The sequence below is a fragment of the Mauremys reevesii genome, linkage group 11 (genome assembly GCF_016161935.1).
Source record: "Mauremys reevesii isolate NIE-2019 linkage group 11, ASM1616193v1, whole genome shotgun sequence".
Lineage (NCBI taxonomy): Eukaryota > Metazoa > Chordata > Testudines > Geoemydidae > Mauremys > Mauremys reevesii.
The window spans coordinates 24,055,225-24,082,562 of record NC_052633.1 but is presented as its reverse complement, the minus strand read 5'-3'; the positions used below and the strand labels follow the sequence as shown (position 1 = coordinate 24,082,562).

General features: G+C 40.4%; 1 protein-coding gene and 1 long non-coding RNA gene across 7 annotated transcripts in view; one reads left to right on the top strand and one right to left on the bottom strand.

Moving 5' to 3' along the window:
- The window catches only part of SLC39A10 (solute carrier family 39 member 10), a 102,594-nt gene that overhangs the window by 25,523 nt on the left and 49,733 nt on the right, over positions 1 to 27,338 (top strand). The window lies entirely within an intron of this gene.
- On the bottom strand, positions 580 to 27,300 carry LOC120374361. 6 transcript variants are annotated; one of them, XR_005586036.1, is made up of 4 exons: positions 27,193 to 27,300; positions 20,091 to 20,973; positions 15,731 to 17,515; positions 580 to 1,905 (listed from the first exon to the last, which is right to left on the bottom strand). It is a non-coding gene; the product is annotated as an uncharacterized LOC120374361 (long non-coding RNA). The 6 variants fall into 6 exon arrangements; XR_005586037.1 differs by lacking the exon at positions 580 to 1,905 and adding an exon at positions 13,501 to 14,237; XR_005586035.1 differs by lacking the exon at positions 580 to 1,905 and having other exon boundaries at positions 13,501 to 15,838; positions 15,920 to 17,515.

Here is a 27,338-nt window from a genome sequence, read left to right as displayed (position 1 = left end):
CTGCCCTTGCCTGTGGGTATGACCCCCAAAGCTCCCATTGGCTGCGGTTCTGTGTTCCTGGCAAGGGCAGCACATGGAGCCCTCTGCCACCCCCTCCTCCAGAGGCCTCAGGGATGTGGTGCCGGCCACTTCCAGGAGTGACATGAGCCAGGGCAGGCAGGGAACCTGCCTTTGCCCCACTGTGCCACTGGGCTGGCAATCTCACGAGCCAGATTGAAAGCCCTAAGGGGCTGGATCTTGCCCACAGGCTGTAGTTTGCCCTCCCCTGGATTAGACTGTTTGTGCACTGATTTATATTATCAGCTGCCACTTTTTTTTAACAGAAGAGAACTGCAACCGTCACTTCCTGTGTGAGAATGCTTTTTCCATTGATCTCCAATTGATGATTATGGTGGTACAAATTGTATTATGAAAGGAATCTGAAACCATATTAGGAGCTTCTGTAAAAAGACTATAAAATATGACCTAGAACAGCCAGACTTTAGCTTCCAACCATGTCTCTTCTAAAATGAGATCATAACATTGTATCATTAGAAGAGTTAAGATGATTAGCCCTTAAGAATGGTTTTGTAATGAGGGAAGTATAATTGGGTTCAGTTAACTGAACAAATCCAATTTAATTAAAATATCAGTTGCCTCTGTTTTGAAGAAAAGAAAATGCCTGTATTTAAAATAAAATAACAAAACCCAGATTTGTCTGTGCTTACTAAATTGCTTTTAGTATTTATTGCTAAGGATGAAAAATAAACATCCCATACATATAGGATACCTAACATGCATAGCTGGTAGCTAGAAGTGATCATACTAATCCTATTTTGAAAAGTGTTCAGCTTGTTCAACAGACACACAAAGAATATTGTTAGCATAGCTGAGCTAATTAACCTGTAATTAGCTTGATTTTTCAGTAGTCAGAAGGTGTAAATGCTAGGAAAAATGTAACTCCCTTGGCTTTTAAAGACTCAACATATTTCCCTCCAATGCAGAAGACAGGTTATTTGGTCCAATACATAAAGAAATTCACTACAAGGATATAATACCTATACAATTTAGATTTTGCTATGACAGGGATTAGTTTACACAGTGTATAACAAGAAACGCTGCACCTCACCTACACACCTTGCCAATGGCTTGTGCTGAAGACTTATAGCACAGGAGCCGCAAAACAGCTGCTGGAATTCACAAAGGAAAAAAGGTTACAGAGGAAAACTTTGGAGGCATTCTTGGTCTCATGAATGTTCCATTTTACAAGCTGGTTCTAAGCAAATGTTGTCAGCTGTACTCTATTCAAATTAGTCTCCATCCTAATGAGCACTGTCACCCTGTAACTGAGAAGTTGGTGCCTCCCGATGACAGTTGAATGGTTGTGGAGATCATAGTGAATTCCACTGGCTTGGATGAAACTAGGCTACTAAGTAAATGGTCTGTGATCCATGTGTTATACCTGCAGAGTGGTTGCTTCTCCTTGTACCCCACATGGCACAATAAACTTCTGTGGCACTTCTGACGGTGAAAGATGGCAGTCTCATCTGTATGCTTGACCTATACACAGGCTTGTGCATTAATCTTTCTCCTCCTCATTTGAGGGCAGAGTTCAGATTTCTCCTAGATAGATAATACGTATATAATGGGAACTAACAAATTTCTTTCTTTTATAACTGCTGAGCAAACAGTTAGCTGTTGGACAATGGAATGATGACAGATGAGGCACAATAAATGTCAACAGAATTCTTAACTAAGTCCAGTTGCAGAGCCAGACTTTGTCCTTGCACCCTCCATTGTGATGATGTAAAATAATTGGATAGGGTAACTGTAACTGAGGGTGGAATTTGATCCATGGTGATTAGTGCAGGAACCACAGGCAGCTCAGCTTGATTTTTCACACTTTTTCAGGTTGAATTTGTGCCACTATCAGAAAGGGAGGAAAAAAACATCTTTTCATTTGCAAACTGAGACAAAAACATGGAAACGCCAGAGGCCATTTTTAAAGGATCATGTTCCAGAGTAGACCTCCATTTTTACAATTACTATGGACTTGCTAGGAAAATATACTAGAGGAACCAGCCCTTTAGTAGTGGGAGCCAGACTAGATGACTATTTAATAGATCTCTTTCAACTCTACTTTATTATTATTTATTTTATTAATTCAGTAAAGTTGCAAGTCTTGCTGAGCAACAAGATGCAATCTCCTTTTCCTAGCATATGTAAACTGGGTGTTGAAATTTCAAACTTGACCGAAATATATGCAACCTAGTTAGTAAATTACACAGTAGCTAAACTGAAGTACTTCACTTAGCAGTGTGGTATAAGTAGTTTGTAGCTTGGTCAGAAAAGGGTGTAATTTACTTTGCAAAATTGACAGTTTGATCAGTAAAGATCTGCGAGGCGATCAATACACTTATGAATTCTTTCTGAAGTAGTGAAGCTGTAGTTGAATCAGTGAAGTGTACATAACTGATGAATCAGAGACATGCTGTTATTTCTAATAACACATCATAGCCATTTGTCACAAAATTCATGCAGAGATGAGCAGTGATGAGCTGCCAAAATCTTAACAACCGGTTCCCTATAAAAAGTTCTGATTTAAGGAAGGGGGAGAGCGGGGGAGGGGGAGGGGAAGGGGAGACATATCCGTAGGGGCGGGGGCCCCTGCAGAGCCTGGGGAAAATTGCCCCACTTGCCCCCCCCCCCCGGCAACCCTAGAGCTTGTAGCCCCCTCCCCTCTTACCTTGCTGGCAGCTCAAAGCAGCAGGACGACTCTGGAGCTCAGCTGAGCTGCCCAGCTGGTGCCAGTGGCTGGCACTGCAGCTGGGGGGAAGCGGGGGAAGGGCCAGGGGAGCCTCAGCCTCCCCAGCTGGGAATCCTGGGAGCAACAGGATGGTCCAGCCCGCAGACCGGAGTTCTTTGCCCACCCCCTAGCCCTTTAATAACCGGTTCTCCACAGAGGTCTAATTTTAGCAACCGGTTCTTGGGAACCTGTGGGAACTGGCTCCAGCTCATCACTGGAGATGAGGGCATATGTTCAGAAGTAGCTCAGAAAAAAACAACTAAACTATATTAATATCTCTTGACACCTACTCTGTGGAGTGATTTTACAACTTAAAGCACGCAGTAAGCAATGTGACGCTGCAGGCAGTGTGGAGGAAGCATTAAATACCCAAACCTAATCACACAATATTACAAATGCTAAAAAAAATTTGAAAAGGTACAGTAGATTTTATTAGACTTTTTTAGACCATAATTTTTCTACAGTACATTTTAAAGTGTCAGTGGATTAAGAAAGCTGTTAATTTCATACTGAAATATTTATGTAATCCCTCCAAGATTATTGCACTTTTTAAAATGTGATTTAGCAGGGTAGGTGGCTTAGTATCCTCACTACTCACAGATCAAACAGCAAAGATCCTTGTGGTATGAGATAATTTTGCAGCCTCTTTGCAATGCATAATTGTTTAACTCTTCATTTATTTGCTAAATCCCATACAAAGTTGTTACTTTAATACCGTTAATTGTGTGTGTGTGAGAAAGAGAGAGAAATGTGTATTATTAAAAATGCCCATTGGCTAGCCTGCTGAGGACTTTTGAGCAGATCTAAAACAAAAGCAACATCTCTAACTTTAGACTCCTGTTAATCTGACTGTAAAGAGGACACTCCTCAAATGTACAACTATCACAGTTAAAAAAAAAATCAGAAGTAAAATCCCCAACCACCATCTGTGTCTGACTCCTATGATCACACTATCTGTGTGGACTAGCACTTGGGATTGAACCAAGGATCTCCAGAATTAAATTAGTCTGTACAGTTTGAACTAAAAAGCCAGAGTTTGAGGGTGGGGGCTGTAACACACTAGTTTCTCTGTGGATCTGGCATAGAGGGGGGCATGTAACACATATTGACTGATGTGTTATGTGAGCACCTCTAAACAGAGCTAGCCTTAAATATAACATCCTAAGCAATTAGATGGACTCAGTACATTGCTGTATGCTATTTAAATAGTGCCTTAATAGTAAAGTGATCTGCCTTCAAGGGCGGCTCCAGGCCCCAGCATGCCAAGCGCGTGCTTGGGGCGGCATGCCGTGGTGGGCGCTCTGCCGGTCGCCGGTCCCGCGGCTCCAGTGGACCTCCCGTAGGCGTGCCTGCGGAGGGTCCGCTGGTCCCGCAGGAGGTCCACCGAAGCCGCGGGACCAGTGGACCCTCCGCAGGCACACCTACGGGAGGTCCACCGGAGCCGCGGGACCGGCGACCAGCAGAGTGCCCCCCGCGGCATGCCGCCGTGCTTGGGGCGGCGAAATGTCTAGAGCCGCCCCTGTCTGCCTTAATACTAAAGTGCAGTATAAATACAACTTTTTAAAGAGGATTTTGCTTAAGCTGTCTAAAGGTACAGAGTTCTAACCACATATTATTTAGGCCACATCATTCTGTACTTCCAGTAGGAGCAGGAGTGGGCCCTTTATTCTGAAATTCCATTTTCTGTGATTGTGGAGGGGAAATTTCAGAAGCACATGAAAGTAGATCGGAACTAGAAAGTTTTGCTGGTATAGCTATGTCAGTTAGGGGGATGATTTATTTTTTATTCCCACCCTGCATACACCCCAACATAACTATGCCAGTAAAAGCCCAAGTGTTGATACAATTATATCTGTATAAAAGTGCTTATACTGGTATAGCTTATGCTGGTTGTGGGAATCATAATTTCATATGGATAGAACTGCATCTATATTAGGAGGATTTGCGGGTTTAGCTATACTGGTATAACTATACCAGCAAAACCCTATTAGTGTAAACTCGGCCTGAGTCCTGTGTTCAGAAGTGATATAGAAGCCCAAGTCATTTTTAAGTGCTTTTGAAATTTTATCCTTTGCTGACATAGTGCAAAACGTTGTCCAGACATGGGCCTGGTGTGATAAATTTGAACAGATGTTACACATGCTCTTAACCAAATGCATAATTTCACCAGTAATATCTGAGTAACTATGATGTAAATTAAACCACACAAAGAATGTAGGGTGTGATTCAAATCTTAAGTTTGCCAGAGTCTTTCCAGTAACTTCCTTGGGCTTTGGATCAGGTCCTTAATTACCAAGATAAGTAAAATGACCTTAATTTGTCCAGAGCATTGCCAATGATTTACATACTAGCTAAATAAAATCTAATTTGTCCAGATATGTTTTAAAGAAAGTCTTACCAAAAAAATTAAATATGATTTAAGATTTAAAATATCTACTTCTAAAGCTGACTTTTCACTCTAACTTATTTTCTTGAAGTATCATGACTTTCAACCAGTAAAATCAGCCCATTACTCTTCTTTTCCTGTTCATTTCTGACATCCCTCTCCAAATTCCCTTGTGTTGTTTTTATCTCATATATGCATTTTTTAAAAATCCATTCCCATTCATGTAATGTACCTCTCCGTCTTTTCAGTAAGTGAGTATTCCAGAATAATTACTTCTCCCCTCACTTGCATTTCCTTTATCATCTTTTACTTGGTTCCAGTGACATTTCTTAGCATTGTCAATTATTGTCCTCATTCAGTTTTCACCACTCTTATTTTCTATATTCTTTTTATTATTCTCTGACTCTTCCGTTTGCACACTTATAGATAATTACAAGTGCAGATGTTTTGAAGAAGCAATTGTCCCTAAATTACTGAATGCATTAGGCTGGGATTTAACCAACAGACTTTCTATTAAAGGAAGGACAGGAGTGTAGGCTAGTAGACAAAGCATGAGACTGAAAGTCAGAAATTCCAGGATATAATCTTGTATCTCTATCACTGAATTGATGAGACTTTTGACAAGCCACCTTGACTTTCTGTGTTTCTGCTCCCCCCCCTATAAAATGGGTGTGATAATCTTAGCGTTCATCACATGGATGCTGTGAACCTTCATTGTTTATCTTTATAAAGCTTTGGGACTTGCTGATGGATGCTTTTATAAAATGCAAATAATTATTCATAATGCAAATAGGAATGATGAAGCCATTGCATGCAGTATTTGGAAAAAAATAGGTATAGATGTTTGTACAATGGCCTAGCTAATAATAATAATAGACTTCTGCTCTTTTGAGTAGGGAACTATGCTAAACTTTTTGTTGTTTTCCTCCTCCTTCCTCATCATTGGTTTTAAGTCATTTTTTACCTCCTTTTTACCTTTTTGGCTGTGGCATTCTCAGACATGACAGTGACAGAGTTGACTCTATACTTCATCAGGTGGAAAGACAATCAATGATAATGTAGTTAATGTTGTTTATTGTTGAGAGCTGGGCACCTCTGCCTCTAGTAATATGAAGTTCTGATTGATGAGATTGGTAATGGGTTCACTTTAAAGCTAAGGTAGACAAAAGCTTCCTGAATTTTTTTTTTTTGGCTGACAATGGATCCTGTTCCAAAGGATGAGGATGCACCAAAATGTACTCTTGTATCAGAACTCTAATTTCTATTAATACATTACTTTATTCCAGAAAATTACCTAGACTGTGTTGCAGTCTCAGAATTACCCACTGATTGCTATCTGTGGAGGCTGATTGTTCCTTTTGGGGGTGAGGGAAAGGGAGAGGTTCTACTTCTGACATCTTGAGCTATGGCCATGAACATTTCTTGTTAACAAACCTTTAACTTCCTCAATGGTTATAATTTCCACTTTTCTCTACAGTTGGGCTAGAATTCTTTTCATACTATTTTGACTACCAATGAGAAACTGAACAGAATTGAGGGTTTTTTTCCCAATCCATTCCCTTCCCTCTTCCTCCCCTCCCCCCCCCCACCTTCCCACCCCCCAGTCATTGCGTCGCCTTGGCTTGAGAAATAACAGTGCTTGTATTCGTGCTTCCGATTGGACATTTTCCAAAATACCTGTAAGGACTTGGTCAGGTTTCTTTAGTTAGTCATGGTTTAGTATAACTACTCATGAGAGGTGTCCTGTTTAGTCCTAGGTTATGTCATTTATGCCTTGATTCTGCATTCATATGTGAGTAGGTGATTCCTTAGTCACTGAAGTTCCATGCAGGAGCAAGGTCGACCTGTCCAGCTCTGGTTGGAGAGGAAAAGGCCACAGTCTTCACCAAGTGGATGTTCCTCTTCCTGCAGAAGGGAAGAGGGGAACAGGCCTATATGGGAATATGTCTGATGAGGAGTTCTGCTCCAACAGGCTCTTATCCTTAAGCAAGTGAAGGCTCTTCCACGCATACTCCACACATGTGAGGCTCTGTGGTTGCATCAACACTGAGAATTTTATTAAATTCTTCCACCATAGCGAGAACAACTTCCCAAGTCTTCTCAGAGATGCAACACTAAGAGAATGATAGGGGTGAGAATCGTGAGGGTGTGTTTGGGAGAGACATATGTCTGTGACAAAAGAATGTGACCATTCCCATTCCCTAACAGCCTGAAGATTTCCAAACTGTACAGTAAGTTCCCTCAAAGCCAGAGAGAGACAAACTACTCCATAGCTCAAGTCATCTTCCAAATTTGATCACATGCATCAAATGAGTCACATTGTACAGTGTTCTCAACAGCTTTCTTCCTGGCATTCTTCTGACTCCGAAATAGCCTCCGAAGTTTCATTGTAATGTTGCTTCAGCATATCTGCCATCCACCTTTCCAAAAACATAAATTAGAAAGCAAAAAGCTTCTTGACATTGCCAGTTCCCTCAGGCACTCTTCTCTGTTCTGGATTACTTCCTATTTTCTCTCTCTCCAGCTGAAGCTTTTATTTTCCCATGATTAAAGCAGTGAACATATAATCAGGTGTCATTTCTAGCTCTTTAATTTTGTTTTTAATTGCTCTGAAATAATCTTGAGTTGCATCAAGGCTATTGTGAAGCAAGCCCATACCATATCTCTTAATTGTGTTTCTGAAGCAGAGCAGTCCTGCCTGCTAGTCCTGAGATGTTTATACTTCAGGTAAGTCCTAAAATGTTTCTGTAGTCAAAGAACTTCCCAGCAAATAAATAAATAAAATTAAAACTTTAACCAGAGTAGCCCAGTGTAACTTCATATTCTAACACAGGACAGTCAGCAGAATGTTACAAACTCAAGTCTGCAGAAATAAAATGAAGCCACAGCAATTTGTCCATCACCAGTTTGTGCATCGATGCTATTTAAAATGTTTTAATCATTATTTTTAAATGGATGTACGTGTGTACATCAAAACAGCCCTACAACCTGAATTACAGGCAGGAAAGTGAATACAGTGACCCCAGAGGGCACTGCCACCAAAGTGGATATAGGTTACTTGAGCTTTGAATCAGCCCATGAAGAATTGCCAAACATCATCCCCTAAACCCCACCATCCAACCCCAGGAAATATGGCGCCTGACTACTGAAACCCCCAAGATGCCTTCTAGCTCTGCATCTTCCTTTCCAAATCTGAAAGCACCAAAACCCAGAGGGAGATCTGCCTTCTACAAACAAAACGATGTCCGAATGAGCCTGACGGAACACAGCTGATGGCTGTACTACAACAGGTGGCCACGGATAAAGCAGAACAGAGAATTTCTGAAATGGAAGATGATTTCAAAGAGAACAAATTACAGGTTTATGAAGAGCTGTAATGATATTAAGACCAAGCTAAAAATCTCAAAAAGCCACTCATGACAACGTAACATCAGGAGTGTGGGGTGCCCATGAGGGAACAGAAAGGTAAAGCCTCCAAATTTGTCTCTAAACTGCGAACTAGGATCTGCCAGTAGTTTTGATACAGAATGGGCACACCAGACCCTTGTCCCCAAGCCAGCTCCAGGATGTCAGCCTAGAGCATTGATTGTGAAGTTCCTGAAATTTACCACTAAGGCGCCTATATTGCAGAAATCCAGAGGAAAAAAGGAACTGTTATGGAACAATCAGTAATTAAAATACGGCTCTTTCAAGATTATGCCCATGTTTTGGTTGCAATGAGGGCAGCTTTTAATCAAGCAAAACAATTAGCCAGGAAGATGGACTTGACGTATTTTATTCAATACGTGGCACTGTTCTCTATTAAGAATAGCGAGAAGATAGTATCGTTCAGTTCCCCTCAGGAGGCAGAAAAATACCTCAAAAATCTGCAGAGTCCTCCCTCGCACCTGTGGAATGATCCAACTCTGTGGAATTTTATGTATTCCTCTCTGAGGTCTGATACGGCTGCTCTAAACAAGCACGCTCTCTCTCTCTCTCTCGATCAGATTGAAGGATTAAAGGGTTATTATATATTTACTTCCTGTTGCTTTAACTCATGGGAAAGACACATCAGTGTAAATATCTATTATTAGATTGGTAATTATATATCATTGCTTTATTAGATTGTGCTTCCTTATGGACTAATGTATCGAGGTTCTTTTGGCACCTAGAAATTGGTTTCTGCCATGAAAAAATGCAGAATTTGCATTTTTATAGCGAATCTTTAGTTTTTACATTTTTGTGGAAAAAAATAAAAACACATAACTAAATTTTACTCAATGTGCCAATGTCATTTATTCAATTCGTGCAACTTCCCCTTATTGTGGTTGATTTTTTTTGAATGTGCTTTAAATTTACAGTTGAACCTCATTTATCCGATCTAATTGGGGCCAGGACCAGATAAGATGATAAAAAATGGGGATAATCAGGAGAATTAGCAAAGAGCTTTCTATCCCTTATTTTAAGATGGGGTGGGGGGAGAGGGTACTCAGCCCCAGCTGCCAGAGCCCCAGCCGCCTGGAACTGACTACCTGAGCCCACTGGTGGTTCGGTTAATAAGGAGAGCTGGATGATGGAGGCTTGGATAAACAGGGTTCTATTGTATATCAATAAAACGTTGTGTTTAACTGATACCTATATATCTAGTGGCTAGGGAAACTAAAGTTCACCGTTACATTTCAATCATGGAAAAATGTGGATTTTTATGGGGGGGTTTTGTTTTTTTTTATCAGAATTTTGAGGGTTTTTTATCATGGAAAACAAGGATATTTGGTGATTACTAGAATTGTAATGCTTGGGGGCCCTAGGGGCTGTGAGGATCTCCAACTTTCACCAGATTCAGCCAACCCCCCTGGGTGTCAAGTGTATCTTGTTGGACTGTCTAACAGATTCTCCTTTTTGATTGTATGGTACTAATGTGCATTTCTCTCTCCACTATCTTTTCCAGTTTGTTTTTTCACTTATTTAATTCCTCTTTCTGCTCCCTCCTGTTACTGTCCCATGGGAGTCTTCTTCTCACTCCTCTAGAATATGAAATTCTGAAAATACTATTGAATGTTCGTTTGGGGCACAGTAAGAAATCAGACTGACTATGAATAAGTTACAGCTCCTCCTATCTGTGGGAGGATTTCATTTTCCCTACTTGGAAAATTATCATGTCTCCTTTTTGTTAAGCCAGGCATCTTTGTGACTATTAGCTATGAACACACAGACCCCACCTTGGATTCAAATTGAATGAGAACTGATACACCCTGTCCCCTTTCAGGCATTGTAGCATCAAATTATTATAGACTTGAGGGCTCCAGTGAGCTTCCATAATACAGCTGTGAGGCAAGCTTGGTCAAACTTTAGAATCTATCCATTCTTCCATGTAGAGTTGGTCCTATGGAGCAATCCTATCTGTTAAAATAAGTGGCAAAACCTTGATGCGTATCCTAGCTAATTGACAATTGTCCGGACACACTGGGAGCTCCAGAACTTCAAGTTGAAAAGCCTTGCTTGCTGCCTGTTGCTCAGCAGGAGCAAATGTGTGAGTATCACTCCAGATGAGTGACACTGCAAACACTCTGCACAGATTGTCCAAGTCTGCTTCCCCTCTGCTTATGTTATGGGAGGAGAGCATCAGGCGTAATGTTACTCACTCCCTCTCTCTTAGTCCCTTTGGCACAGTTATCAAGCCTCTCACAAACAAAAGAATAAAAGAGGTGGCTAGAGCAAGGAGGCTTTGCTATTAGATACAGTTTCAGTCCTCTGCTGAAAAGCACTGCTACTGCAGGAAGAGACCCCACTGATATAGTAGGAATTCAGTTACTCTGTGAACATGGTAACTGAGTCTATCTACCATTCCTTTTCTAACAAAGAAATAAATCACTGCTGGAGTTCAAAACTGTCTTGGCTAAAATCTGGAAACGCACCTTTTTTTTTTTTTTTAAAGTGTACCAGTCAGTCCAAAAATAAAACCAAAACATTCCAGTAGACTTTCAGTAGTCTGCTCTGATGCCCGTACAAACCTGTTTTCTGCTTCCCTTACAGCAAGAGTTAGCTAAACAAAGACTATTTTGTTAATTATTCTAGTGCCCAAACCAGGCTCAGGCGTTATGTAACTTAGGCCTGGTCTACACTAAGAAGGGGGTTCAAATTAGGGTACGCAAATTCAGCTACGTGAATAGCGTAGCTGAATTCGAAGTACCCTAATTCGAACAACTCACCCGTCCAGACGCGGCGGGGTCGAACTCCGCGGCTCCCCCGTCGACTCCACCAACTCCTTCTGCCGAGGTGGAGTACCGGAGTCGACCGCGGCGCTTCCGGAGTTCGAACTATCGCGTCTAGATCAGACGCAATAGTTCGAACTCCAAAAAGTCGAACTCTCCGCGTCGAACCGGCAGGTAAGTGTAGACGTACCCTTAGTCATTATTAACCAAAACCAGGTATGTTAACTCCAGATTAATTGAAAACACAGGAGCCTGATCCAATGCCCACTAACATCATAGGAAAGAACCCCAATAACTTCAGTGGACATTAGATCAGGCCAAAGGGACATAAAACAATGATCACCATAGGAGAAAACAAATTTTTGTGGACACGAGGAATATTCTTGTGTATTTCTAAGACTGTATTAAAGTCAATGAAAAGTCACTTTATTTACAGTATCCTTTTAAATGTGTGCAATGAGCGATGTTTTAGAAATGAAAACGTAATAAATTTTCAGACATGAAATAGTAGACAGTGCTGCCACTAATTCTCATTAATACATTGACTGTTGAAATTCTAAAATAGATTTAATGGATTGCAGAATTTGTACCCCCCACTGTGTACGAGAACATAGCTATTTATCTGTACTAATATAGATTACAATGTGAGTGTTTCTCAGGTTGATACCAGCAAAGTTGCAAATGAGGTATGGCGTCACACATTGTTGACCACGGTAGCCACTCTGCAAAGGCCAGGAACTTGCCAGCACAACAACTGATAACATAAAACATTACAATCAAAGGGGACAGAATCTAATAACAAGCTGAAGATGCCTAATTCAGTTTGACTGAGCTAAATACTTTCTAAGCACGTCTTCTTGTGCTCTACCTATAAAGTTGTCCTCAGGGCATAGTTTGCTTTCTGCTCCTGCTGTTCTGTCTTAATCTGCTAAACCTCTGCCCCTAAACTCATTAGAATATTTTATTTCCTGGATATAAAATACTTGATCCATTCATTTCTATGCAGGACCATTCACTTTGTGATGATAACATATCAGTACTGTATTGGATGCAGTGTGGTGTCTTTTTTGTGTTTACAAAAAACAGCATAGAAATTATTTTGACTGTGATGTATAACAGGGTGTTCAATTTTACCGCATTAAAAGGAAATTGTACAAGTATATCCTTTTATTTGTGGGCTGGCCTCAAGAAAAGAGGTTTCTAATAGCTGTTCTGGTACTTGGTGGCTGTGAGGGTGGGACTAGTGTTTGTTACAATTCTAATAAGGACAGGAAACAGAAAGTGCCTCTGAACAAACTACTCTAAAGATCTAAATTTTAGAGACATAACATTTAGACCCAGATTGTATTTTTTCCCAAGTTAAATGAGTTTTCAGATTCCAGGTTTTGGTTTAGTCGGTTATTGGTAGAGAGGTGAACTGTGAAAGTTAGATTTGCATCTGGTTTCTGAATTTCATTTAAATTCATAGTTGTTCAGATCTAGGTTTTGGGGTTCTAGCCCAAGTCTTCTGTAAATGGCTATGATGTTGTTTTCCTCTGGCATGGAATGGAATAAAAGATATTAAAGTTAAAAACAGACTTCCAAGGGATCTTACCAAGGTCAGACTGAAGTGGTGTGATCTAAACTCTGCTATGAAAATGAAACCATATGTCCATTATCAAGTCACAGTAATGTTTATGTTCTATGGAGGCTAAATTCATCTCTGGTGTGGACCAATATTGCTAAACTATTATCTCTTGAGCAAGAAAACTAAACATGCTGTAACAGAAAAGCTATATGGCTCTATAGTGGTTTTCATCTAAGAATTAGAAGGAGGGAAGAGAACTCGGTTGAGTCTGTTCCTTTGGCTATCTTTAAAGAAAAAAAATCTCAAACAAATATAAATAGACAACTTTATCAACAAAAAAATACTTTTCCAACTAGATATAGGAGAAGCCCTCAATGGTTTGAGTTTTGTAAAACCACCTAGAAGTTTTTATTAGGGCTGTCAAGTGATTTAAAAAAAAAATCACAGTTAATTGCGCGATTAAACAATAAGATAATATAATTTATTTAAATATTTTGGATGTTTTCTACATTTTCAAATATACTGATTTCAGTTACAACACAGAATACAAAGTTTACAGTGCTCACTTCATATTTATTTTTATTACAAATATTTGCACTGTAAAAAACAAAAGAAATAGTATTTTTCAATTCACCTCATACATGTGCTGTAGTGCAATTGTTTTGTTGTGAAAGTGTAACTTTCAAATGTAGATTTCTTTTGTTACATAACTGCACTCAAAGACAAAATGATGTAAAACTTTAGAGCCTATGAATCCATTCATACCTACTTCTTGTTCAACCAATTGCTCAGACAAACAAGTTTGATTACAATTTGCAGCACATAGCTGCTTGCTTCTTGTTTACAATGTTACCTGAAAGTGAGAACAGGCATTCACATGGCACTGTTGTAGCCAGCATCGCAAGATATTTATGGGCCAGATGCGCTAAAGATTCATATGTTTCAACCACCATTCCAGAGGACATACGTCTATGCAAATGGCGGGTTCTGCTTGATAACGATCCGAAGCAGAGTGGACTGACGCATGTTCATTTCATCATTTGACTCAGATGCCACCTGCAGGTTAAATTTCTCTTTGGTGGTTCGGGTTCTCCGCATCAGAGTGTTGCTCTTTTCAAACTTTTGAAAAAACACTCCACACCTCATCCCTCTCAGATTTTGGAAGGCATTTCAGATTCCTAAACCTTGAGTCCAGTGCTGTAGCTATTTTTAGAAATCTCACATTGGTACCTTCTTTGCGTTTTGTCAAATCTCCAGTGAAAGTGTTGTTGTTAAAATAAACATGTGCTGGGTCATCATCCGAAACTGCTAGAACATGAAATATATGGCAGAATGTGTGTAAAACAGAACAGGAGACATACAATTCTCCCCCAAGGAGTTCAGTCACAAATTTAATTAACACATTATTTTTTTAACTAGCATCATCAGGATGGAAGCATGTCCTTGGAATGGTGGCCGAAGCATGAAGGGGCGTTGTTTAGCATTTCTGGCATGTAAATACCTTCTGTCTGGGTTCATTCAAGAAAGAATATGTATGATGTTAAAAGCCAAGATTTTTCAAAACTGGATGCTTAAACTTAGGCACTTCCCATTGAGATGTTGGCCCCAGAAATTTAAGCATATAGAAAAAGTATCAACTCTTGGTCTTGTCAGGGCAACACCTGAGATTTCCCGTCAAGCTCAGTCTTCTATAGAATAGTGAATGTTCTTTTTCTTATTTGGTTTAAGAGTTCAACACCATATTTCCCAATAGTGCATGTGACAGAGACTGAAATTCAGGAAGGGGTTTAAGTTTATGCCAAACTTTAAACATGGGAATAGTCATGTTGTCTTGAATGGGACTGTTTACATACTTAGTCAATGGGACTATTTGAATGCTTGAAGTCTGGTACATACTTAAGTACCCTCTGGAATTGAAGCCTGAATGAAGGTTTGTGTAGTATTCCTTTACAAACTTGCTTGATCCTCATTTTCAAGGAAAAACTGAAACCAGACAGATTTTCACTGGGGCTTACTCAGAAACCACTGGAAATGACTGTTTCCAAATAATGGAAACCAAATAATCATTTCCCACATCCTCTTGGAACTTTGATCAGCAGACTGATTTTCCTGAGTTGTATTTATGGTTAGCTGAACGAGGTTTTGCCTCCACTAGAGAAAATCAATTTAAGGATTTTTAACAGATTGGCTAGGTGGAGATTTTCTTTCCATCCTAGAGTTTATAAATTTTCAGTAGATTGGAAAAAAAAATCTGTTTCACTACTATAGTTATTTCAAAATGGCATTAGGGGAAAAAATTACAGTGCCAGCTTCCAACCATCATCCTGTCATTTACATTTTTTTGTTTTGTTTTTTTTTAAACAAAGGCAGGTGTCCAAAGTTGAAATAATTCTCCAAAAATGTTCTAATAGTCAGCTTTTGTGGGGGGGGGGAGGTTTGTGGTATCTACTCTGTCCTTGCTAAAATATGACAAATATGAAGAAATATTGTTGCCTCTTCTCTTCCTAACCCTATATTAACAAAGTTTTTGTAAGAATTGAGTTCCAAGACAAACTTCTTTGGGGTTAAAACCTGACATATAAAAATTTAAAGAAAAGTACAGGATCAAACTATCATGGAGCACGGAGAGGGAATTAACTGTAATGACACTGCTGGGGACCATTGTAGTGTGTGACTATATATATACTTTTTTTTGCGTAGGACAGTTTTCTAAAGCCTCCTAGGCATTCTGTGAAAATTTAATAATCTTCTTGGATTTAAATGTTAATATTATTACAAGTATAATGTATCCGTCACTGTACCTGGGGGTACTTTATGTAGGTTAGAATGGTACCAAACAGCTTCTCAAGGACAGAAAGTATATACTTTGTTCCCCCCTGCAGCAGTGAGGACATCTCCTCTGAGAGGATCTACGGGAACAGATAGCAGTTAGTAGATTCAAAGGCCTGCAGTGGGAAGCTTGAAGAGGGAGAGGTGGCTTATTTACTTACTTTCACTTAGCCCTTATCTACACCAGATATATTCTGCCTATACAGTCTCCTGCCATTGCTACCACTGCTTCAGCTTCACCATTGGGAGTGCAAGTATAGACAAGACACCACTAGATTCTTCCTAAAAATGGATTAAGTTGAGTTCAGAGATACATCTGACATAGGGTGACCAGATGTCGATTTTATAGGGACAGTCCCGATTTTGGGGTCTTTTTCTTATATAGGCTCCTATTACCCCCCCCCCCCACTCCCATCCCAATTTTTCACACTTGCTGTCTGGTCACCCTGATTTGACAGGACTGAATTGCAGAGGCGGTGGTCTTGTTATTGGGAGCACTTTCCTTCCTACTTCTCCATGAATCTCCCCATTGGCACTGATAACCATTGTATTTCTTCAGAGTGCAGTTTGCTGTGGGGAGGTATCGTGGGAGAGAGAGGCTCTGAGATAATGGGGCCTACCATCAATCATTCTTTTCCCACTGTTTTACTAAGGTTCTTGGAGTTCGAGAGACAGTAACCAGAACCCTGAGTTCCCACCCCTGCTCCCAACAAAGAATCCAGATATAATATGCCAACTTTCTCTCCTCTGCCTAAAAGGTGGACAGTTATAACTTGCACTAGCTGGTGGTTCCAAATGACCTTCTGTATTGACCCAGTCCAAGCATATTGCAATAAGCTAACCTCATGTTAACAAAAGCACATGGCAAAAAAAAATGCATGCTGGCTTGGTCAGCTGAAGGTGAAAGATTGTTTCTGGCTGCTGCTATCTAGGGGTCCAGATATGTGTATCAGGATCCCAAAATCATGAACTACTTTGACAATAGGCAGATAGGCACCCTTCCTTTAAGTTCTTGAAGATGCTCACCCATCTTCTGGCAGATATATAGACACTGACATGCACATGAAAGACACTTAAATTTAGGCTCAGTCTGGTAAAAAAGAACTCAGTGAATGCCACCAACAACCTTGAATTGTTTTCTGCTGTGTCACTCAGCAATCTGTCTTCAAAGAAATTGTCATGTCCCCCATTGTTGTGGTTGGTTTTGCTGCTCTGATAATAATGGAGAATTGTGCATCCTGTGTATTTGTAATGTTCATGAGGACAGTACAGAGCTCTGCAGGCCTCTGTACTTCTGTCAGACATGATAGACACTGAACAGTGTCATGCGAGTTTGTGGGATCTTAAAAAAAAATAAAAAAATGATGGGATATGCATGGCATTATGAGATGGAGAACATTACATGCTGGGAACTTGACCCTTAGCACCCAGGGATCCTTCGGTAAGTTATTTGTATCTCACAACACATTGCCAAAACTTCCCCAGAAGGTATTGCACTGGAGCGTGGTACTTGGCACTGGGATTCTTACCTGTTGTGTATCACACTTTGCATCAACACAAGCACTCCTGATGAGAACATGCAGCACTTACACAAGCTGCCAAGTATGAATGCACAAGCGATGCATTAACTTCGGCAGCTGTATGCTGATGTCACTCGCGTTGATCAAAGTTTGTGATGTAGACGTGGCCTATGAAAGAGTGTTGATACAGTCATATCTGCATGGATGTCTGTCCTCTTATCTTCTGCCCACAGGAGACTAATGACCAAAATGAACATTGTTTCTGTGTTGTCACTTTGAAACATGAGTGGCATTCACAAAAACTGAAGACTCTCACTCATTTTATTTTCTTTAAAAACAAAAACTCTACTTTTTCAAAGCTAAACTTTAGGTGAAATTTAAAACTTTCTGCATAAATTCCTGGAAAAAAATTGCCACTGCCCTATTCCCAATAGCTGCCAATTACACACTGCAATCAACTCACGGCTCAAAAAGTTAAAACTGCTGTGAAGGGTCCCTTCCAGTTCTAGGAGATTGGTATATCTCCAATTATAACAAATGATCTTCTGTAAAAACAGCAAAACCGGATTCAGCATTACCATATTGTTTTACTAGCTCAAGGTTCAAATTCAACATAAAAAAGCTGTTGACACAACTCCTTCAAATACACTCAGTTACAGAAGGAGCTGCCTAGATAGCAAACATTCCAATGGAGGGAGGTGACTATATGGGGCAATGCAGTTCCCTGTAATCCAAGAAGAGGTAGAGGGAAAGAGAGAATGAGACAAGCCTCCTGCATGGTGAAGTCTATATTCATATAACTATGTAAGTGGATTGAGCCCTTCTGTATGCCTGAGTGTTAATATCAGGGACGTGCAAAAGTCTGATTCATAAGCCTGTAGTTATTTTCTGACTCACTGCATCTAAGGAGCTGTAGAAACAAATCTGTTTCTGTCTAAGCAATGATAGCCATAATATTGTTAACATCTATGTTCTCATTTAAGGCAAGTAGAATAGTTTTATAATGATAACAAACGTAACTCCTGACAAGACTCCATTTCATTTCAACTGTTTCTCTATTGCTTTTATAAAAACTATGGAATAGGCATAGCCTAAAAATTAATGTTAACAAATAAATCAAGCTATTGCTATCTAAACTAAATACATTAGTGTAATTGGAAATGAGCTCAAGCTGAACTTCAGAATTTGAATTTTGGGAGGGTGTTTTCAGAATCTGAATAGTGATCCATGTCTGTCTGAATTTGACAATGGGCCAAACCAAAAACCAATGTGTGCACATGCAGTGGAGCATGACCTTCATGGTGGTTATCAAATGGTTGTATATAATGTTCCTATTCTAAACTTACTTTAAACAATGCAGTAAGTGCTGACTTCTAGTTTAGTTTGAACATCTGTTTTGTTTTAGGAAACATCTGGAAGCCTACTGTTTTCTCCTTCCATTCATCGTATGTTCATTCACTAAACTATATCACCTTGTCCGTTAGAAATCAATTATCAGCATTTTAGTAACTGGAAATTCAACAGATTAGGCTTTGAACTGTATGCTTAAATGTCATTTGCAATTAACAAAGTGGCATTGTTTCTAACATTGACACCTTTAATCATAAAAGTGATTCTATGCTCGGTTTCTGGAAAGGTAAATCCCTCAAAAAGTAAGGCCAAGATTTAAAAAAAATAAAATACAGGTGTGTCACATTAAGCTCGTAAAGCACTATTTAGACCTTTTAAATAATCACAAGTTTTCAAAAGTGTTGAATGCCCAGCAGCTTTCATCCTAATTGAATTGGCCTCGTTAGCACTAACCCCCGACTTAGTAAGGCAACTCCCATCTTTTCATGTGCTGTATACTTATACCTGCTTACTGTATTTTCCACTTCATACATCTGATGAAGTGGGTTATATCCTACGAAAGCTTGTGCCCAAATAAATTTGTTAGTCTCTAAGGTGCCATAAGCACTCCTCATTTTTACTGATACAGACTAACATGGCTACCACTCTGAAACCTGCTGGGCATTCAGCACTCTTGGAAATCAGGTTACTTGTATAGGGTCATAAATATGGATATAGTAGCTTAACAATGAGGCACATATTTCTAAACAAATCTGGGGCTAAAAAATTATGTAAATCCATGTCCATTTCCTTAGGAATATCAAATGGGAAAATTATACTTTAGGTATTATGCAGAGATGCTCTTTACACATTTAAAATAAATGCACCTGCCACAAATGTTACAAGGACCATATATGTTTATTAAAAGATGACACCATAAAGATTAAGCACCTTCCCACCCAAAGCCCTGAAATCTGCTACCACTTGGCAAAGGGGCAGTAGTATTTATACCTGTATTAATTTTCAATCTCAAATTACCTCCCTTAACATTTGTACAGCTTTTCTGGTGTACATTCAGGAATGCAAAACTATTATACTTCTTTAATTTAACATATTTTCCCTAAGAAGATTTGGAATGCACCATTTTTACCAATATGTAGTGCAAGTCTGGCTGATTTTTATCTTCTTGAAAAGCCTCATGATGACTTCAGCAGAGCTGCTACTGAAAAAAATTATTACTCAGTTACACAAAGACTAAACTCAAGCATGAACCTCTGTTCTTGGTTGACTTTTATGAAGAGATAGGTACTGAATTAAAGGAGGGAAGATTACAGGGGGAACATGGAGAGAGAGGGAAAGAAGATAAATGGTGTGAATGAAATGAGTAGGTGGTTTCAGCCAAGTTCCTTGTGGACAAGTGTTCACAACATAATTGACATAATTATTGGCAGTCTCAGAGGACAAGCTAAGAATTGATACTCACCTGTATGTATCTATAACATCCTTAACGCCTTCCTGTCCAGTCTCTCTGTTTTTATCCTAGTAAGCTTGTGGTTCTACCTCATTTTCTTTCAGCTAAATGTTTGAGGCAAGAGGGCTTGGACCAAAGGGAGAAAAAAAGCTTCTGCAAACACAACTCTGTCTCCTTCCTCAACTCAACTTAATTGTTGCAACTCCCTTCTGTGGCTTCCCCAAAAGCTACCTCTCAGCCTTGACATCTCAGGATAAATATGTGACCATACCTCCTGCCATCCTTAAGCAACTCTACTAACCCCACATTAATTTGAGGAACCTATTCAAAACTGCTGCTTCATTTGCTAAAATGCTCTGTGGACTTGCTCTCACTTGCTGCACAAACTTTCAGTGTTGTAATGGGGTGGCTTACTAGGTGTGAGGCCAGCCTGCCCCGTTCATTTATCAGACCCAGCTGGGAAGGGAGAAAGTTAATATAAAAGCAAGCAAGTGGCTAAATTGAGGGAGATGGGCTCCTGCAAGGGAGAGAGTGGGGTGGAAATTGAAGGTAAGGGTATGGCATCCTTTGGCAGTGAAAGAGACAAAAGGAAAAGCCTCATGGTGGGCAAAGGAACTGCTTCTTGTTTTGATGTTTTGCCTAAGTTTTTTGTTGAATAAAATTGTGTCTTTAAGGAGACACATAGGTCTGTAAGTCTTTTCTGGGCTGGGGAAACAAGCCAGCAGTTTCAGGGGAGACTAAACAAATGTGTGTGAGAGAAATTTGGGTGTGGGTCTCTTTTGTCATTCTGTATGATCCTGCATCTTGAATCCTGTGACAGTCCTGTTGCTAAAAGAAGTTATGTCTCCCAAAGTCCAATTAAAAAAAAATTGTAGTTACATTAGGCAAATGGGATCTGAAAAACAAGAAGAAAATAATTTAACGAAATAAAGTTAGCACAGTGAGAAGATTTCTGTTCATATACTACATCCAATCCCACTTACAAATAACGGCTAGCCCTGCAAACTCATAGTAAATAATTCTGCTGAGGAACAAAATAGAATAGAATCTGAAGCTCACTCAGTTTAGCAGGGCTAATAGAAGTAAAAAGTAGCAAAAACTTAATTTTGTCACTATAGTGAACTGATCTGACTCTGAATACGCGTGGGGAGTAACTTGTTGAAGGTGCCACTTTTACATAGTCACTTTTAAAAGTAGAATTTCACTTAAAAACTGATCACCAATAAGCCTACTACCTCTGAGGCTCACAACAGTATTTGGAAAAGCAGCAAAGAGTCCTTTGGCACCTTATAGACTAACAGACGTATTGGAGCATGAGCTTTCGTGGGTGAATACCCACTTAGTCGGACAGTATTTGAGTAATTCCCAAACAGGTCACCAGACACAGTTCTGTGTATGGCTCTCTCTAACTCTATCCCCATCACCGCTCATTTCCTTGATGGACCCTAGACTGAAAGTTTACAACCACTTGTGCAAGTGGTCAAACTTCACGCTAGAGATTATACAGCCTGAAAGCCTCCCACCGATATGAACAATTTTAGGGGGACTCCCTACCTACTGTGTCCAATGTCCTCTCCCAGCATCATTCCCACCACGTACATTGTCAGTGTGCATCACACTGCCACAGTGAATGTTAAAAAGTGTAAATAAAACAACAGACCAAATACAGATACAGCAGAAAATACATAGAAATAAAACTGGAAATCTTCTACCAGAACAGCATATTTCAGCTACAGGCCAGAAAATTATTCAGTAGGGAAGGGGGAATGCTTTATATGCTATCCTCTGCTATGCTACTGATCAGCTATTGTTTACTTACTTTTGAGCCAAAGCTCATTTAACAACACTTTCTCATATTCAAGCATTTTATTAAATTCCTCTTCATGCTTGGCCAGTGTGGCTTGAGAAGGCTACAGAAGTGTTACCCATGTTTATTCGTTTCCTTGAGCTTAAATCTGCCAGATGATGTCACTGTGAAACTCCCTAGCATAGGCACCATCTTCTCCTGGCGCTGGTGGGTCCTTGACCCCCCCCCCCAGCTCCACCCTTGCCCCACCCCAATTCCACCCCCTCCCTGCCCCTATTGGACTCCTTCCCCAAATCCCTGCCCTGGCCCTGCCTCCTCCTCCTGAGCGCACTGCTTTCCTGCTCCTCCCCCCTCCCTCCCACCCACAGTTTGTTATGCCAAGAAACAGCTGTTTTGCAGTGTGGTAAGCACTGGGATGAAAAGCAAAGACACAGCATGCTCAGGGGAGGAGGTGGAGGTGAGGAGCTGGGGCAGGGAGCTTGGCTGCTGGGGGGTGAAGAGCACCCATCAATTTTTCCCCATGGGTCCTCCAGCCCTGGAGCACCCACGGAGTCGGCGCCTATGCTCTCTAGCACAACGGCTCTCAACTTTTCCAGACTGCTATACTCCTTTCAGGAGTCTGATTTGTCTTGCGTACCCCCAAGTTTCACCTCATATAAAAATGACTCGCTTACAAAATCAGATATTAAAATACTAAAGTGTCAAAAGCACACTATTACTGAAAAATTGCTTACTTTTCATTTTTACAATATAATTATAAAATAAATCAATTGGAATATAAATATTGTACTTGCATTTCAGTGTATAGTATATATACAGCAGTATAAACATGTCATTGTATGAAATGTTAGTTTATACCGACTTAGTGCTTTTTATGTAGCCTTCTATAAAACTAGGCAAATATCTAGATGAACTGATGTACCCCTTGGAAGACCTCTGCATACCCCTCAATACTTATACTTCTGGTTGAGAACCACTGCTCTAGCAGGCTGGTTGACAGTGACCTATGGAAATTAAATATGTCTCTGACTTCTGGCTCAGTCTGTCACAATGAATAAAATACAACCAAAGATGTTAGTACAATTATTGAAAGTGTGGGAAAGGGCATTGGTACTTAGGGAACAGAAACAAAGAACTAATGTATTTTATTTGAAAAAAGTATTCAATAGCTGTAAAAGGAAATAAGTGAAGGAAAAGAAGCATAGGAAGGAAGTTTTTGTAACAGCAAAATCCAAATTGTTTAGACTGCAACTGGTCATCTCTTATGTAAGCAAATCACAAAATTATTACAGTAAAATAAAGTCAAATTTTATAGAAACATGTAACATTGCTTCTCAACTGCTATATATTTTCATTTAATGCTCTAAGAACATCAGAACGGCCATACTGGGTCAGACCAGTGGTCCACCTAGCCCACTGTCTGTCAGTGGCCAATGCCAGATGCTTCAGAGGGAATAAACGTGGCAGTTTTGATTGATCCATCCCCTTTTGTGCAGACCAAGCTTCTGGCAGTTGGAGTTTTAGGGACAACCAGAGCTTGGGGTTGCCTCTCTGACCATCTTGGCTACTAGCTATCGATGGACCTATCCTCCATGAACTTATCTAATTCTTTTTTGAACCCAGTTATTCTTTTGGCCTTCACAACATCCCCTGGCAATGAGTTCTGTAGGTTGACTTTGCATTGTGTGAAGTAGTACCGTAGTTCCTTATGTTTGTTTTTAAACCTGATGCCTATTGATTTCACTGGGTGACCCTAGTTCTTTTGTTATGTGAAAGGGTAAATAACACTTCTCTATTCACTTCTCCATACCATTCATGATTGTATAAACTCCTATATCCGCCTTTGTCATCTCCTTTCCATTCCAAACTGAACAGTCCCAGTCTTTTTAATTTCTCCCCATATGGAAACTGTTCCATATCCCTAATAATTTCCATTGTCCTTCTCTGCACCTTTTCCAATTTTAATATATATATTTTTTAAGATGTGGTGACCAGAATCGCATGCTGCATCCAAGGTGTGGGTGAACTGTGGCTTTATATAGTTGCATTATGAAATATTGTTTTATTATCTATTCCTTTCCTAATAGTTCCTAACATTTGTTAACTTTTTTGACAGCTGCTGCATATTGAGTGCTAGTAAGACTTAATGCTTTGGTTTCTCAGTTTCTCTGCCCCAATCAGCATTATCTAGCCATTGTTCAACATCTGGTCAGTGTTCTGTGTCATCCTCATTGAATCCAGGAAGTCTGAGATACATGTTTACATGTGACTATATACAAGAAAAATTAGTTCTTGTATATAGTGAGGTAGTTACCTAATAACTAAAAATCCAATCTTTATAAATCAAATCCAGTAAAAACTATACATTGATTTATAAAGACTGGAGTTTTAGTTAATGAACACATTCGTTATAAGATATGTAGCTAAATTCAATTTCTTCCTACTACTCAATAAAAGGTGTATCCTTATGGCACTGTGTAAAATATTCATAAAATATTAAGTGATGTGCATAACATTTTGAGGGAAAAAATAAAAATGTATTCAATTAAAATGAAATTTTCCATTTTCTCTGGCTGACTTTTTGTTAAATGGCAAACCTATTTTCAGTGTTTTTCCCATCCTTTTTTCACCCTTAGACTTTTGGCTAGGCTGTCAGGTTTCTCTTAAAATCAGTTTTCTGTTTTGTTTTTTAAATAATGTGACTTTATTTTTGTTTTTCTATCTGATTTCAGGTACAAATGAATAATTACCATTGACTTCAGCTTATGTGCATACTTTTCCCTCCCTCAAAATTCTCTGCATATTTGATAATAAAATAGTAATCATTGACTTCCATGAGACTATTTGAATGTTTAAGGATAAGCATGTACTTAAACGTTTGCCAGATCAGGGTCTAGTTTTACATGCATGATTACCTGGCTGTGCAGCAATGCACATGCTGTCCATTATGTGTCATAAATTAGAGTCCAACAGATGAAATCCTGGCCTCATTGACAGTGCTATAGCCAGGTGGAAGGAACAGGGAGAGCGATCAAAAAAAAAAAAAGTGCCACCCGCTGCAGCACTTTTACTCACCTGGTGGCGCTCCAGGTCATCGGTGGCACTTCAACGGCGGGCCCTCCACTCGCTCCGGGTGTCTCTGGTGGCACTGGAGGACCCGCCACTGAAGACCCGGAGCGCGGCAGGGTGAGTAGAAACGCCGCAGCGGGCGGCACTTTTTTTTGATCGCTCCCCCAGTTCCCTCCAGGTGAGTAAAAATTGAAATCTTTAAAAAATTATATCAAACCCTAATCTCTTCCATGGTGGATCACTGTATGCTTTGAGTCTTGTGTTTTGGGTGCCTCTGGAGGCCTACATCCTTTGTGCTATTATCATCATTACCATTAATGTAATTATCACTCCTAATTTAAATGGAGACTTTTTAGTGGCTACTGTATTAGTGTTTGCCACCTGTCTTATTATTACATGTGTATCATTAACGGTACTATGTATTAGTACCTTCACTGTTAAAAGGAATACAAAAGAATGAACCCACTGCAAAGGACAGAGTGTAGTCAAATTTGCTTAGTTCCAGTTTTGTGTAAGTATGGATGTACTGCATAGTTCTTGCTTTCTTTCCTAACTTGATGCCCTCAGTAACCAAGGAAAAGAAACCGTAGAGAGAGACAGTTTGTGAAGCTTTTGAATTTTTAATAAATCTTATTTGCATCCATTTTTAAATGAATATAAAAAGCCCAACAAGCCTTGGATGGTCAACCCTCTGTCTGCTGACAATGCCATTTCCAGTTTCAGTCCAAAGTGTGGCATCTCTTGCTTTTTGGGACTGAAGCTGCTTTGAATTTAATTAAAACAGCACTTTGAAAAGATCTTTCTAGTGTGTAATGGTTGTGAACAGACTAGAAAGTTTCTTTTCAAGCCACTTAGTTATGGTTCAGGATGAACCAAGCTGCTTCAAAGGTGGCAGATGCTTTAGCCAAACACCAACTGAGCTCAATAAGGGTTAAGTGGGTGAAACCGAATAACCTGTGACATACAGAAAGTCAGACTAAATGATTTAATGGTCCCTTCTGACCTTAAAAGCTACGAATACCTGTTTAGAAACTGCTGTAGTTAAATTGGTGCAACCCCTTACTGTGATGGCAGTCACACTAAACCAGCACCTTTATATTAGTCTAAGCTTATGTGGGGTAAATCTATAACACTATACTATACCGATATAGACTGGCACCTTTATATCAGTATAAATACCTCCACAGGGAGTTGCACCAATTTACTACATCAGTTTCTTAAACTGCTAAATCAGTACAAAAACTGGTTGCAGACCATCCCTTAAACATGAAAGGACCTGTCCACATTTGGTATATTTGTTTCAATTTACTTAATAGGCTTTGACCTGTCATGATTTTTTCTTGTGTGTGTGTTTTTGTTTTTTTAAAAGAATGCTTGATGACCTGGACTTTAACTGGAAAAGCAATCATACCCAGGCAAAAAACTGTATCTTGCAATCACATACACATTGCAAATACTGAGTTATTGCCCAGTAACAAATTCTAATGTCAGGTAGCAGATATAGGACTCCATTCCCTACTCTCAATGGGAATTCTGGTCGCAGAAAGAAGATAGCTTAATATCTATGCAATATTTAAACTAAATTTTCACTAAAAGACCCAATATTCTGCTGGTGTCAAAGGGCAAAACTTCATTTAAATCTACGGCGCTGTACAACTAACTGTACACCAGCCAACCAGAGTGTGATGGAGGGCGCTGCAGTGAGAGGCACAAATTAAGGTCGGAGCCCTGTGCTGTGGTTTGAACTGGTCTCCAGTAAAACCCGTAGAGCGGGTAACACTCGTCTCCTCCTCCTCCTCAAAGTACAGAAAAGCAGAAGCTGAACCAGTTTGATTTAAAGGGGTTGAACTGCCGTAGCTCACCTGCCGCGGCCTTTGCCCGCGTAAAGCAGCACGTTAGGGTCGCTCCCCGCCCCTGGCCGGGGTAAGGCCGAGTCGCCCTAGGCCAGCTTTAGCGATCTGCGCCTCACGCACCCAGCGGCGCCACTTCAACAACACGAGTTTGCTGAACTCGGCTGCAGCCCCGGCGTAACTGAAACCCAGCCCCGGGGGGCGGGCTGCAGCCTCGCGACGCGCCCTCCCGCCATTTCGCGCGGTGCCCATCACCGTGGCGCCTCCGCCCACCCCCAGCGTCTCTCCTGCTGGGCACGATCACCCGCCCCCTCCCCGGCTGTACGGGGACTGCGGCTCCCTCTCCCCTCCGGGGCCGCGCGGGAGCGGGGGGTCACGCGCGCCCTACCCCGGGGGCGACTGCACAGACGCGGTCCGCAGCCGGCGCGCCCACTCCGCACAGGGCAGCGCAGCATCCGGTGGAGCTGCCAGACTGCGCATGCGCCTCTTCCTCCTGAGTAAACTGGCGATGAGCTCAGCAGCCGCGGGAGGGAG